Here is a 13,151-nt window from a genome sequence, read left to right as displayed (position 1 = left end):
GGTGTGTATGATGCTGCAGGCAGATGTCAGGTTTGCAGAGGTAGGGATGTACAGAACAGTGATGACATGTGGGATCTCTCTAGGCAGACGGTATGGACAGAGTCCAACGGCCAGCCGTTCAACATCCGGGCTACAGAGCTGTTCTTTAACGATGATATGACCAGGATTACACTGTCTGCTGTTTACTAGAATGGCAAGACCCACCCTCCTTTCTGCTTACAGCTCTCGGTGCAACCCCAGTCACCCCGAATGGTGTGGAAGCCTTCCACGGAGACGTTCTGGTCCGTGATGTCCCTGTGCAGCCATGTCTCTGTGAAACACATCAGACTGAAGTCACGGTACCCCTGTCGGCGTGTTAGTGCCGTCAACAAAAGGAGAATAGAAGTTAAGAAAGTTTTTTAAAAAAGCGAACTCAGGGGCAGGAGAATTAACAGGCAGCGTGCAGCTTTCTTGCATGCGCACTTGAAAAATGTGGCGGTGGTTGGGACAGACTTCTGGGGTTGAGAAGAGGAAAGAAGCAGGGGAGGAGGATGTCGACAGAGAAACAAAGAAAATTTAATGCCAAATGGCTGACGGGTCTGGATGGCTTTTCTTTAATCAAGAATATGTCGTCATGTTTGTCACAAAAACAAAACGAAACAAAACGAACAATTTTGTGGTGGGAACTAGTAATTTTAAAGTGGAGGCAGTAAAGGACCATGAGAGGGCCTGAAGTCATCAGGAGAGCCTGAGCTTCCCCTAAAATATCACCAAAAAAAAGTGGTGAATATGTACTGCTGTGTGTACATTTCATTGACTAAATCTGCGGTAGAAAGCCTTCATCTTTTGTTCAGAATCAGCTCCTTATCACAGGTAACCGGAGCAACTTCCTTCTCATTCATCCCCACAGCTCCACAGCGCTTTACACAGTCGGACGCTCAGCTTCTACTGACTTCAGTGGGGAAGTGTAGAGCGGGTCGTTCCACTGCAGAGAAACTAGATGCTCATTGGATTCTGAAAACAAGCGGATCATACGTCATATTGCGGCGCCGGCCGTGTCGTTGTAACAACACAGAAATCCTCTAGTGGGCTGTAGAAGTTACGCACTTTAGGTTTAAATGTTCTGATGACATCTACAATGCCTAAAGAAAGTCATGATCCCCTTTGGAAATAGTCACTTTTTTAGTTTTACAGCCTGAAATAAAAAAACATTAAAAAAAGATATTTTCCCAGCGTGATTTAAACATTTTGCTGAACAACATTCAAGTCAATTTTTTTTTCCAAAATCTCTGATAATTAATAGAAAATGAAAAAACTAGAATATCAGTGTTGGAAAAGTATTGAGTCCCTTTAGAATAACCATTAAAAACATTCTCAGGTTTAAGCAATCACCTTCCTGGGGTCCGTTTCACAAAGCAGGTTCAACAAACTCTGAGTCTAACCCTGAACTCTGAGTTGATCTACTCTGAGATAGGAAACTCTGAGTTTTCAGTTCCAGAACAGCAGATTTGCATTAGGTTGATCAACTCAGAGTAGTTTGACCTGGAGTTAAGCGCGTGCACCACAAGTAAAAAAAGACAGCATCAATGGAGCCCTGATTCGACAAGTCATCATAGCAACGGGGAAGCGGATGGCTACGCTACAACTGGAAATGGAAATATTAATGCGCTCATACGGTGAGTTTGAGCAGGTTTACACCGCTGCAGCAGCAAAAGAGAGGGAGACGGTGCTGGAGAACATTGCTGCTCGGGTCAGTGCGTAAGTTTAAATGTAGTCCGGTTGCAATCACAGTAATATCACAGGTGAAACTGCTTGAGTGGGAGCCTATTAGTTTATTTCATTTAGGTGCATTCCCACGGGGGAGAAGCGCACTTGGCAGCAGCTTAAGATGAAACATAAAAACATTGTTCAAACAGGTAAAACATCAACATTTTGAGCATGTTTTACATTGTAAAGTAAATATTACCGTAAGTGGCTGTTTTATATGTTGTATAAAAAACTCCCATTTGCAAAAAAACGCAGCGCAACACACAATATCTGCTGTGATATAAGAGCATGAATGGTTTTTAATGTTGGAAATGTAAAGACGGATGAGATGGACTGTGACGTGAAACGGTGTTGTGCGTATTCAGCACCCCTGCCGTGAAATGCACCCCCTCGCATTATAGGTGATATTCTGGATCAGAAGGCTGTTGTTTCCACCTATAGGAGTAGTTTATATACCGGTAACCACATTAAAAGCACACACTTTTGAACCTATGAGTTGCAAGAAAAGCTGGGATTATATTTAGGAAACGCTGAGTCAAATACATTCAACTTGCTCAAAAGATCCATTTCATTCGTTTTGTAATTATGGCTGCAGTATATTAAGGACGTCTATGCGCGGTCTGATAACAATCCCCCAGACGAATATTTAATTCTCTGTGCAGTAATTCTGCACCTTCATCCACGGGATCGTTATCAAAATGACACGCCATGGTAGTGTAAATATTCACCACCTAATATAACTTCTAATGTAGGCCTACTGAATGATGCAGTAATTTTCTGAAAAAACAGACGGAACTATACTACGCCAAAACTCGCCCGCTGACTGAATGAATGAGGAAATCAAACACTGTGTGTGGCTGAAAGAGGGCAGAGTCAGAGAGAAACTCAAGGTTTTCTGAGAAAAACCTGGTCCCGACCAGGTTAGTTTCAGAGAGCATGTTACCATGGTAACTGACCGAGAGGTTAAGTTACCTCCCTTTGTGAAACAGGCTAGAGTTACCCCTCTCTCTCTGGTTTGAGTTACCTCCCTTTGTGAAACGGAAAACTCAGAGTTTCCCTCATTTCAGGGTTAACAGACTCAGAGTTTTCACTAAATCTGCTTTGTGAAACAGGCCCCAGATTACACACCAAGTTAATTGGCCTCCACCTGACATCAACTGTGGTGTTTTCTTCTTGACTTCAGAATAAAATCAGCTGTTCTTTTGATTTGACTTGAGAATAAAATCAGCTGTTCTTTTGATTTGACTTCAGAATAATATCAGCTGTTCCTTTGATTTGACTTCAGAATAAAATCAGCTGTTCCTTGAGGATTTCACTCCTAGTAGTGCATGGTAACACAAATAATTCACCATGGTTGGAAAGATACTTTCAAAAGAGCTCCAGGATAAAGTTGTGGATAGGCACAAGTTAGGAGAAGGATATAAAAGATTCCAAAGGCTTTAACTATCCCTCTGAGGACCGTTCAGAGTATTGTCCAAAAGCGAAAGGCATATGGATCCACCCAGACCTGGGCTAGATCGGGCCGCCCCTCCAAACTGGATGACCGAGCCAGGAAAAGATTGATCAGGGAAGCTACCAAGAGGCCCATGGTGACCTTGATGGAGTTCCAAGTCTTAATGACAGAGGTTGGTCGATCTGTGCATTTGACAACAATTTCACAAGTTCTACATGTTTGGCAGGGTGGAGAGAATGAAGCCTATTTTGAAAAAATGTCACACTGAGTCTTGTAAAAAAAAAACATATTGAAGATTCTCATGCCATGTGTTAAAGGTTATATGGTGAGATGAGAGCAAAACTGAGAACAGAAACCAAACACAGCACACCACCCATCCCTACAGTGAAGCATGGTGGTGGCAGCAATATGTTGTGGGCTTGTTTATCTTCAGCAGGGACTGGGCACTTAGTCAGGATTGAAGGGAAAATGGATGCTGCCAAGTCCACCCAAATCCTTGAGGAAAACCCTTGTCCCTCTGTTAGACACTTGAAAATGGGCAGGTGGTTCACCTTCCAGCATGACCACGACCCAAAACACACCTCCATAAAAACAACACAGTGGCTAAAGGACAGGAAGGTGAATGTCCTGGAGTGGCCCAGTCAGACCCCTGACCTGAATCATACAGAACATCTGTGGATGGACTTGAAGAGTGCATTCCATCTCCGCTCACCACAGAATCTGACTGAACTCCAACAGTTCTGCAGGAAGAATGGGGAAATATTCTCCACTCTAGGTGCACAAAGCTGGTAGAGACAGATCCAAACAGACTGATGCTGTAATTAAAGCAAAAGGTGCCTCCACAAAGTATTACATCTGGGGAGTCATCACTATTACAACCCTGCTATTCTAGTTTTTTATTTTTTATATATTTTCATTAATTTGGGGCAAAAAATCACTTGAATGTTGTAAGGCAAAAATGTGTAAATCACACTGGAAATATATATTTGTATGTATTATGATTTCAGGCTGTAAAACAAAAAAGTGACTATTTCAAAAAGGGTATCATGACTTTCTATAGGAACTGTAGATATAACACACCGATCCAGTTTTGTCCAATCTGTCACAGATACCTGGGATGAGCGTATCGTTCGATACCTGATACCGATCCTCCTGTTGAATGAATGAAGCATGTCCATGTGAGTGAAGGCATCAGGCTTGACATAAACATTTAGCCTTGTTAAAAAAAGGTAACAAATTAACACAGATATAAATGTACTTCATATTATTTATTAACAAATAACAAAGTGTACATTCGCAGCAAAAAGAAAGAAATAACACTTCCATATAAAGTGCTAACAGATATTTTCAAATGGAATATAAAACCCTAATTGAAGTGATTAGATCACTGCAACTGCATCGCTGTGTATGATATTAATAAAAAATAAATTACTTCATCAGAATTCTGGATCTGCCTCATTCATCCGATATCGATCCCATATCCGATCCAGTTAATTAGTCAATATTAGAGCCCATATCTGATCCAGTTAATTAGTCAATATCAGAGCCCATATCTGATCCAGTTAATTAGTCAATATCAGAGCCCATATCTGATCCAGTTAATTAGTCAATATCAGAGCCCATATCTGATCCAGTTAATTAGTCAATATCAGAGCCCATATCTGATCCAGTTAATTAGTCGATATCAGAGCAGCTATCTGATCCAGTTAATTAGTCAATATCAGAGCCCATATCTGATCCAGTTAATTATTCAATATTAGAGCAGATATCTGATCTGATATCAGACATCTGATCAGATATCAGGCGGCTGTGGCTTGGTGGAAGAGTGGGTCGTCCTCTGTTCGAGAGATTGGTGGTTCGATCCCCATCTCCCCCTGGTCCACATGTCGAAGTGTCCTTGGGCAAGACACTGAACCCCGAATTGCTCCCCGTGCTGCGCATGGGTGTGTAAATGTGGTGTGAATGGTTAGATCAGATTAGATGGTCTGTAGATGTCCACTGCCATCAGTGTGAATGTCTGTCTGAATAGGTGAATGTGACAGACACTGTGAAGCGCCTTGAGTAGTCAGATGACTAGAAAGGCGCTATATAAGTACAAGTCCATTTACCATTTAATTAGTCAGTATCAATTCAATTCGATTTTATTTATAGTGTCAAATCATAACAAAAGTTATCTCAGGACACTTTACAGAGTAGATAAAGAACACACTCTATGACTTATTTATGATTTACATAGACCCAACAATTCCACTGTAGGGTACGGTGGCTACGAAAACCTTCCCCATAACAGACAGGAACGTCAGACAGACTCAGCTCTGTGGAGGATGGCCATCTGTCTTGACCCGTTGGGAAGGAAGAAAAGGAGAGAGAAAAGACACACAGATGGACAGAGAGAGACAGACAGACTCACTTCCAGAGATGCAAGCAACCAAAGCGTAACAGTAACTTTAATAATATCTATAGTAATGTGAATATGACGTATATGTTAAGACAGTTAATACAACAGAATAGTAGAAGTATGACAATGACAGCAATTATGGTGGCAAACATGATCAATGATGAGTAGAGGCAATAGCATCTACGATACAGCGAGACATACCACTGGTGGTGTTTTTATGGTTACAAAATTTTATAGTTTATTAAACTAGTGATAGTATATATGAGTAACAGTGATAATAGCAGCAGGAAGCGTCATGTAGGACCACGGCAGCAGGCACCACCACGATCAGAAGAGACCTGCGAGACGACAAAGCACAAACAGCTCCGGGGCAGAAGCTGAATTTGTAACATGCATTGATGAGACATGAATGATACAGACAGAGAGGAGAGAAGCTCAGAGTATCAGGAAAAGTATTATCCCCCGGCAGACTATGCCTATAGTAGCATAATTAAGCAGAACAAAATCTTATCGTAAGTCCTAGCTGTAAGCTTTATCAAAAAGGAAAGTTTTAAGTTTACTCTTAAATATGGGGACAGTGTCTGCCTCCCGAATAACACTTGGGAGTTGGTGCCACAGGAGAGGAGCTTGGTAGCTGAAGGCTCTGCCTCCACTTCTACTTTTGGAGACTCTAGGAACGACAAGTAGCCCTGCATTCTCAGAGCGCAGCGATCTAGTCGGGTAATACGGTACTATGAGCTCTTTAAGATATGACGGAGCCTGACCAATAATTATAATAATCTTATTATAATAAGATTTTACAGGTAGCCAGTGCAAAGAAGCTAATACAGGAGAAATATGTTCTCTTCGGTTTGTTTTAGTTGCAGCAGCATTTTGGACCAACTGGAGACTCTTAACAGACTTATTGGAGCAGCCTGATAATAGGGAGTTGCAGTAGTCCAGCCTAGAAGTAACAAATGCATGGACTAGTTTCTCTGCATCTGAGACACAATGTTCCTAATTTTCACAATATTACGCAGGTGAAAATATGCAGTCCTTGTCGTTAGTTAAATGTGAGAATCAAAGGACATATCCTGAGCAAAAATAACACCCAGATACCTTACTGTGGTGCTGGAGGACAACACAACATCATCCAGAGTAACAATATCTTTAGCTATTGAGTTTCGGAGGCCTTTGGGGCCAAGTACAATAAGGGCACACTCACACTGTCCTTCCGCACCGTGCCCCGGGCTTTAGAGTACTTGTCCCCCCTCCCTCTCCCCCCCGCGCCCCAGGCCCGTTTGTACTCACACTGCCTGGGCCTCGCGCAAATGCTTCTTGCTGTCCATACGTCATCACGCCGTAACACGTCACACGCATTGATTGACGTCATCGCGATGCCTCGCTTTGTTTACAAATCTTTCCATAGACCTCAGAGTTTTTGTGCATCTTGTCCGACTGTTTTTTAATATTTTCATCCGACCAAAAAACTGCAGTAAACACTCCACCTCCGCATCACACCAACGTGAACCTTTCGCCGCCATTGTTGTTGTTGTTAAATGTCCTCGCATGGTCCCTCCTTCTTTTTTCTATGTCCGAACAGGCGCACACAAAGGACGTCAGAACCGCCGTAGGCCTCGTGCTCGTGCTCGTACACGTGCGCACTCTCGTGCTCGTACATGTGCAAACGGGCTCTACAAAAGCCCACCTCTCTCAGACGGGCTGTGGACGGCCCGCTGTCCGCAGTTATGCGCGGAGCGGGTGCACTCACACTGCTCAAACGCACTAGGCTTTAGCTGCAAAACCGGTTTTGGCCCGGTGCGGAAGGACAGTGTGAGTGCGCCCTAACTTCAGTTGTGTCTGAGTTTAACATCAGAAAATTACAGGTCATCCAGCTTTTTATTTCCTTAATGCACATTTGAAGTTTAGCTAACTCATCGGTTTCTTCTGGTTTGACAAATATAATTGTGTATCATCAGCATAACAATGAAAGTTTATGGAGTGCTTCCTTATAATATTTCCTAAGGGAAGCATATATAAGGTGAATAGAATCGGTCCAAGGACAGAACCCTGTTGTACTCCGTGACTGACTTTAGTGTGCATGGAGGATTTGTCATTAACATGTACAAACTGAGATCTATCTGATAAATAAGACTTGAACCAGCTCAGTGCAGTTCCTTTAATGCCAATTAGATGATCCAGTCTCTGTAGCAGGTTGTGATGGTCAATAGTGTCGAAGGCAGCACTAAGATCTAGTAAAACAAGTACAGAGACAAGTCCTTTGTCTGAAGCTATATAAGTAATTTTTAACAGTGCTGTCTCAGTGCTATGATTCACTCTAAATCCTGACTGGAAGTCCTCAAATAACTCATTATTATGTAAAAAGTCACACAGCTGATTGGCAACTCATTTCTCAAGGATCTTAGAGAGAAAAGGCCTATAGAAATAGGTCTATAGTTGGCTAGTACCTCTGGATCAAGACTGGGCTTTTTAAGAAGAGGTTTAATTACAGCTACTTTAAAAGACTGTGGTACATAACCTGCTGATAAAGACATGTTAATCATATCTAATACAGAGTGCTAACTAAAGGTTAGGATACAAGTAGAAGGTTTTGATGCTGAAATAGTAGAGGTTAATTTGTTAAAGTCGACTGTAGAAAAGCAGTCCAAGAATATATCAGGTCGTACAGTTGTTTCTAAGGTTCCTGAGTTTGAAGAAAAATTGGTGCCAAGCGAGTTGATTTTGTCTCTAATAGTTATAATATTGTCATTAAAGAAGGTCATGAAGTTGTTACTACTGAGGGTTATAGGAATACATGGCTCAATAGAGCTGTGGCTCTCTGTCAGCCTGGCTACAGTGCTGAAAAGAAATCTAGGATTGTTCTTATTCTCCTCTATTAAAGATGAGTAATAGGCTGCTCTTGCATTACGGAGGGCCTTCCTATATGTTTTAAGACTTTCTTGCCAAACTAAGTGAGATTCCTCCAATTTAGTGGAGCGCAACTTACTTTCAGACTTCCGCGATATTTGTTTTAATTCACAGGTTTGTGAGTTATACCACGGAGCTAACTTCCTCTGTTTCATTATCTTCTTTTTTAAAGGAGCAACAGAGTCGAGTGTTGTTGGTAGTGAGCCTGCAACGCTTTCAACAAGGTGATCAATTTCAGAGAAACTAACGTTAGTGCAGGACTATTAGGATAAGGCATTAAATTAAATGCAGATGGAATCTCTTCCTTAAATTTTGTTAAAGCACTATCAGATAAACATCTAGTGTAGACACTTTTCCCCAGAGGTGAGTAGTCCTGTAATATGAATTCAAAAGTAATTAAATAATAGTCTGATAAAATAGGATTCTGTGAAAAGACTATTTAGTCATTGATTTCCACACCATAAACCAAAACAAGGTCGAGGGTGTGATTAAAACAGTGAGTAGGTTTATGTACACTCTGACTAAAACCAATCGAATCTAATAGAGAGATAAATGCAATACTAAGGCTATTATTATCAACGTCCACGTGAATATTAAAATATCCTACAATGATTACTTTATCAGATTTAAGGACTAAATTTGACAGAAACTCTAAGAATTCAGACAGAAATTCAGAGTGTGTACCATGCTCCTGGTCCATCCAGGAGCACGGTACACTATAACATATAATTGGCTGCACAGTTTTCCAGGTTGAATGTGAAAGACTAAGAACAAGACTTTCAAATGAATTATAATTTAGTTTAGGTTCAGGGTTAATTAACAGGTCTGAGTCATAAATAGCTGCAACGCCTCCCCCTCGACCACTGCCTCGAGGAATAAGAGTATTAATATGACTGGGAGGAGTGGATTCATTTAGGCTAACATATTCTTCATGACACAGCCAGGTTTCAGTCAGACAGAGTAAATCAATATGGTTATCTGATATCAGATCGTTTTTGTAGGACCTCATGGGAAAGTGCTGTTCAAGGAGTTTTTGTGTCTGGTTGTCTGCTTAGCGTCGCAGGAAGACAACCGTAGATAAGACATTTGTATGCTTGTTTCGATAAGGTGGGGTTTACAACCTCGGACCCTCCTGGAGTAATAAAACCCAGAACTCCAGAATAAATGACCCTTTTAACCTAAATCAACGTCAAATCTGACCGCACTTCGAACTGGAGGAGCTGTCTCTGGAAGACAGATGGACTTTCATTAATAAAATCTAAGCAACAGAACTTTGTGCAGAAGTTTGGAAAACAGTTAAAGTTCGATGTTTCATCGCAACTGGCTGTTCAAAGACATTCTTGCAAGTGTGTAACAGTATATGCATTACCGTAATTTCCGGACTATAAAGCGCACGTGACTATAAGCCTCACCAGCTAAATTAAGGGGAAAATACAGATTGCTCCATATAAAAGCCGCACCCGACTATAAAACCGCAGGTGTTTTGATGTGTAATTACCGTAGTATATAGCGGTTCCTGCTACCACGGAGGGGATTGTCGGGACAGAGATGACTGTTTGGGAATGCAAAGCGTCCCATTTATTAACAATAAATCTTTCAATCATTCAATCAAACTTTCACATCTTTGACATGGCGAACAGCATTCGTGCAGAGTACAAATAATACAACGGTGCAAAGTAATACAAAGTGCTCGTCTGTAACACGGCAGTAAAAGTGCAGTCCCGCGGCCGTTTACGTTATCAAAATAACCAGCCATTCATTGATGTCAAGGGTACGTGCAGCAGCTCTATTTCCTTCTTTGACAGCCAGATCGATTGCCTTTAACTTAAAAGCAGCATCATATGCACTTCTCCGTTTGTTTTCCATGTTGAGGGTGTTTGCATAAACACTTCCTTCACGCAAACTGTCGCTGAAGCTCTCCTACTCTTTGTTTTGCTCTCGTTACCTGGCGCCAGATGTCTGCCTCGGTCTCGCGCATCCTCGGTAGTGCGCGCCCCTGGTTACCGTAAGCCGTAGAAAAGCCGCACCATTGTATAAGCCTCAGGGACCAGAACGAGGGAAAAAAGTAGCGGCTTATAGTCCGGAAATTACGGTATTTGTATCTTGTTGTGATTATGTTTATGTGGTTTCAGAAGTGCAAAGTCTCTGTCTAGTTCCTGAAATAATTTGTGTTTTAATAATAGGCCTGTCACTATATCCAGGAGAATGTGATGATGTGTAGTATCTGTATCTGTTAAAACTGTCTGCCTAAAGATTTTGGTTAAATTGGATATCAGAAAGCTTAATAATGGAAAATCAACCAAAGATAGTTTAATCTCAGAATTAAAATTCCGGCGTAAAAATCAGTTGATTCGCTCAGACCCAAAGGGTTGCTTTAAACCAGACCCCAGCTCTTCGTTCAACTGTGAGATAAAGGAACAAACAGAGGTGTCCAAAACTCTCTCTGGTCCTCTCTCTTGTCTCTTGTCCTCTCTCTACCCTCTCTCTACTCTTCTGCATATCTTCTACTCTTCACCTCTCTTGACCTCCCCTCCTGCTGTTCGTTCCTTTGTTAACCCAAAGTTAGCAAGAGACGTACTTTATACTTTGATTCTTACTAAAGTATTTTCTTTTGTTAATCTATTTTTATCGCGTGACCTTTTTTAAGTTTTCTACAACACGTTTTTTTTTTAATCTTTTATAAGTATAGTTAAACCCCTCCTGCTGTCTTTGCCTTTTTGTCCGGCCGGCAAATTGCATCGAACTGGCGACTCCAGCCCCACAGAACCGATCAGAACCTTTGTCAACCCACAAATCACCTCCAGAGGCCACCCACCTGAAGCACCAAGTCCAGGCCACGACGGGACCCGACGAGGCCCGCCAGTCCAACCGCGCAGCTGACCCAGTCTACAAACCGAGCCGAGGTCCGCCAAACACCTGGACGCGGACCCACGGAAAACTGCATCGGTACTGTAAGACACCAGGGCGACTGTAACATCAACGGAAAGGTAAGGTTGGCCTTTTAATGCAACTCTTGGTTAAATGTTGGTGACAGTTAGATTCTGATCCGAGTTCTGTTGGCAGGCTAATAAGAGCAAGTTTTTTTATCCGCCAGTGATATTATAAACAAGCCCCCCTCGAGTCCCAAGCTTCTTATATCCACATTTAACCCTTTTTTCACTTGTCTATTCGGTGTTGCACTGTCCTGTATTCTCCTTGTTATGTAGTCAAATAAATGTTTATAACCATACGTCGTTGTGAGAGTCTTCTGTTCTGTGCCGAAAGTGTTGGTCCCTGATAAGGCTGTGGTACGAATTAACGCGTTCAAGACGAGACTGATAAAATTGAAACCATCAATTACTTTAAATAACTAACAGGTATTAAACCTTCACCAAAGTTTAATAAACATCCTGTCTTAATTTGGTGTGGTGCCCTTACTTCGAGGTAAAATAAATCCTACATTTTAAGTCGAGTTAATTCATAATTAATTCAGCGACTGATATATTTTAGCCATAACAAAAGTAGGCTTACTCTCCTACATTTTCTAATACAGCTTTAGATGACAGAGATCTGATGTTTAAAAGTCCACATTTTATTTTCTGATTTTGTTGCATAGTCGCAGATTTTGCGTTGATTTGTATCAAGTTTTTCTGTATAGCTCCTCTTCTGTTCATTTTTGATCCGGTTAATTTAAATGATCGTGGGGTAGACAGTGTTTGTATACTATACTGAGCTGGAAAATGCTCCACAGGGAGCGCAGAGAGGTGTGTAAGACTGCCACTCTGCTTCCTGGGCACCTGCGATAAGGGCAGCGCAGAGAGGTGTATTAAACTGTGACTCTGCTTCCTGATCCCAACACTGGGTTGGCATGGTTTAAGACTGCTAACAACTGCGTCCAGGTTCTTAGATATGACAGCAGCACCCTCCAAAGTAGGATGAATACCATCTCTCCTAATAAGACCAGGTTTTCCCCGGAAAGACTGCCAATTATCTACTAAGCCCACATTATTTACCGGGCACCATCCAGACAGCCAGTGATGGAATGATGACATGCGGCTATACATGTCATCGCAAGTCAAGTTGGGCAGGGGACCAGAGAAAATTACGGAGTCCGACATAGTTTTTGCATATGCACACACCGACTCCACATTCATTTTAGTGACCTCCGATTGACGTAATCGGGTGTCATTACCGCCGACGTGAATAAGAATCTTACCATATTTACGTTTATCCTTAGCCAGCAGTTTCAAATAGGACTCAATGTCGCCCGCTCTGGCCCCTGGGATGCATTTTACTATGGCCCCTGGTGTCACTAAGTTCACTTTTCTCAGAATGGAGCTGCCAATAACCAGTGTTGTTTCCTCAGCAGGTGTGTCACTGAGTGTAGAAAACTTGTTTGAAACGTGAACGGGTGGATGGTTAACCATGGGCTTCGATTTAGAACTATGCTTTCCTCTCACAGTCACCCAGGAGGACCCTGGCTGCTCAGGGACTGCCGGGGGAGGGTTAGCAGAAGCTAACGCTACACTATGTGGCTTTGCACTGGCTAAAGATATATGTGGCCAGCTAGCTACTGTTGTGGAAATCGATTCTTCAATAAAGATCAACAAACAGGATCAGCTTTTTCTCCGTGGTTCATTTTGCCAAAGCATTTTCCTCTGCAGACAA

This window comes from Echiichthys vipera (assembly GCF_963691815.1).
Source record: "Echiichthys vipera genome assembly, chromosome: 9".
Lineage (NCBI taxonomy): Eukaryota > Metazoa > Chordata > Actinopteri > Perciformes > Trachinidae > Echiichthys > Echiichthys vipera.
The sequence above is the reverse complement of the archived record's forward strand: the minus strand, read 5'-3'. Positions refer to the sequence as shown.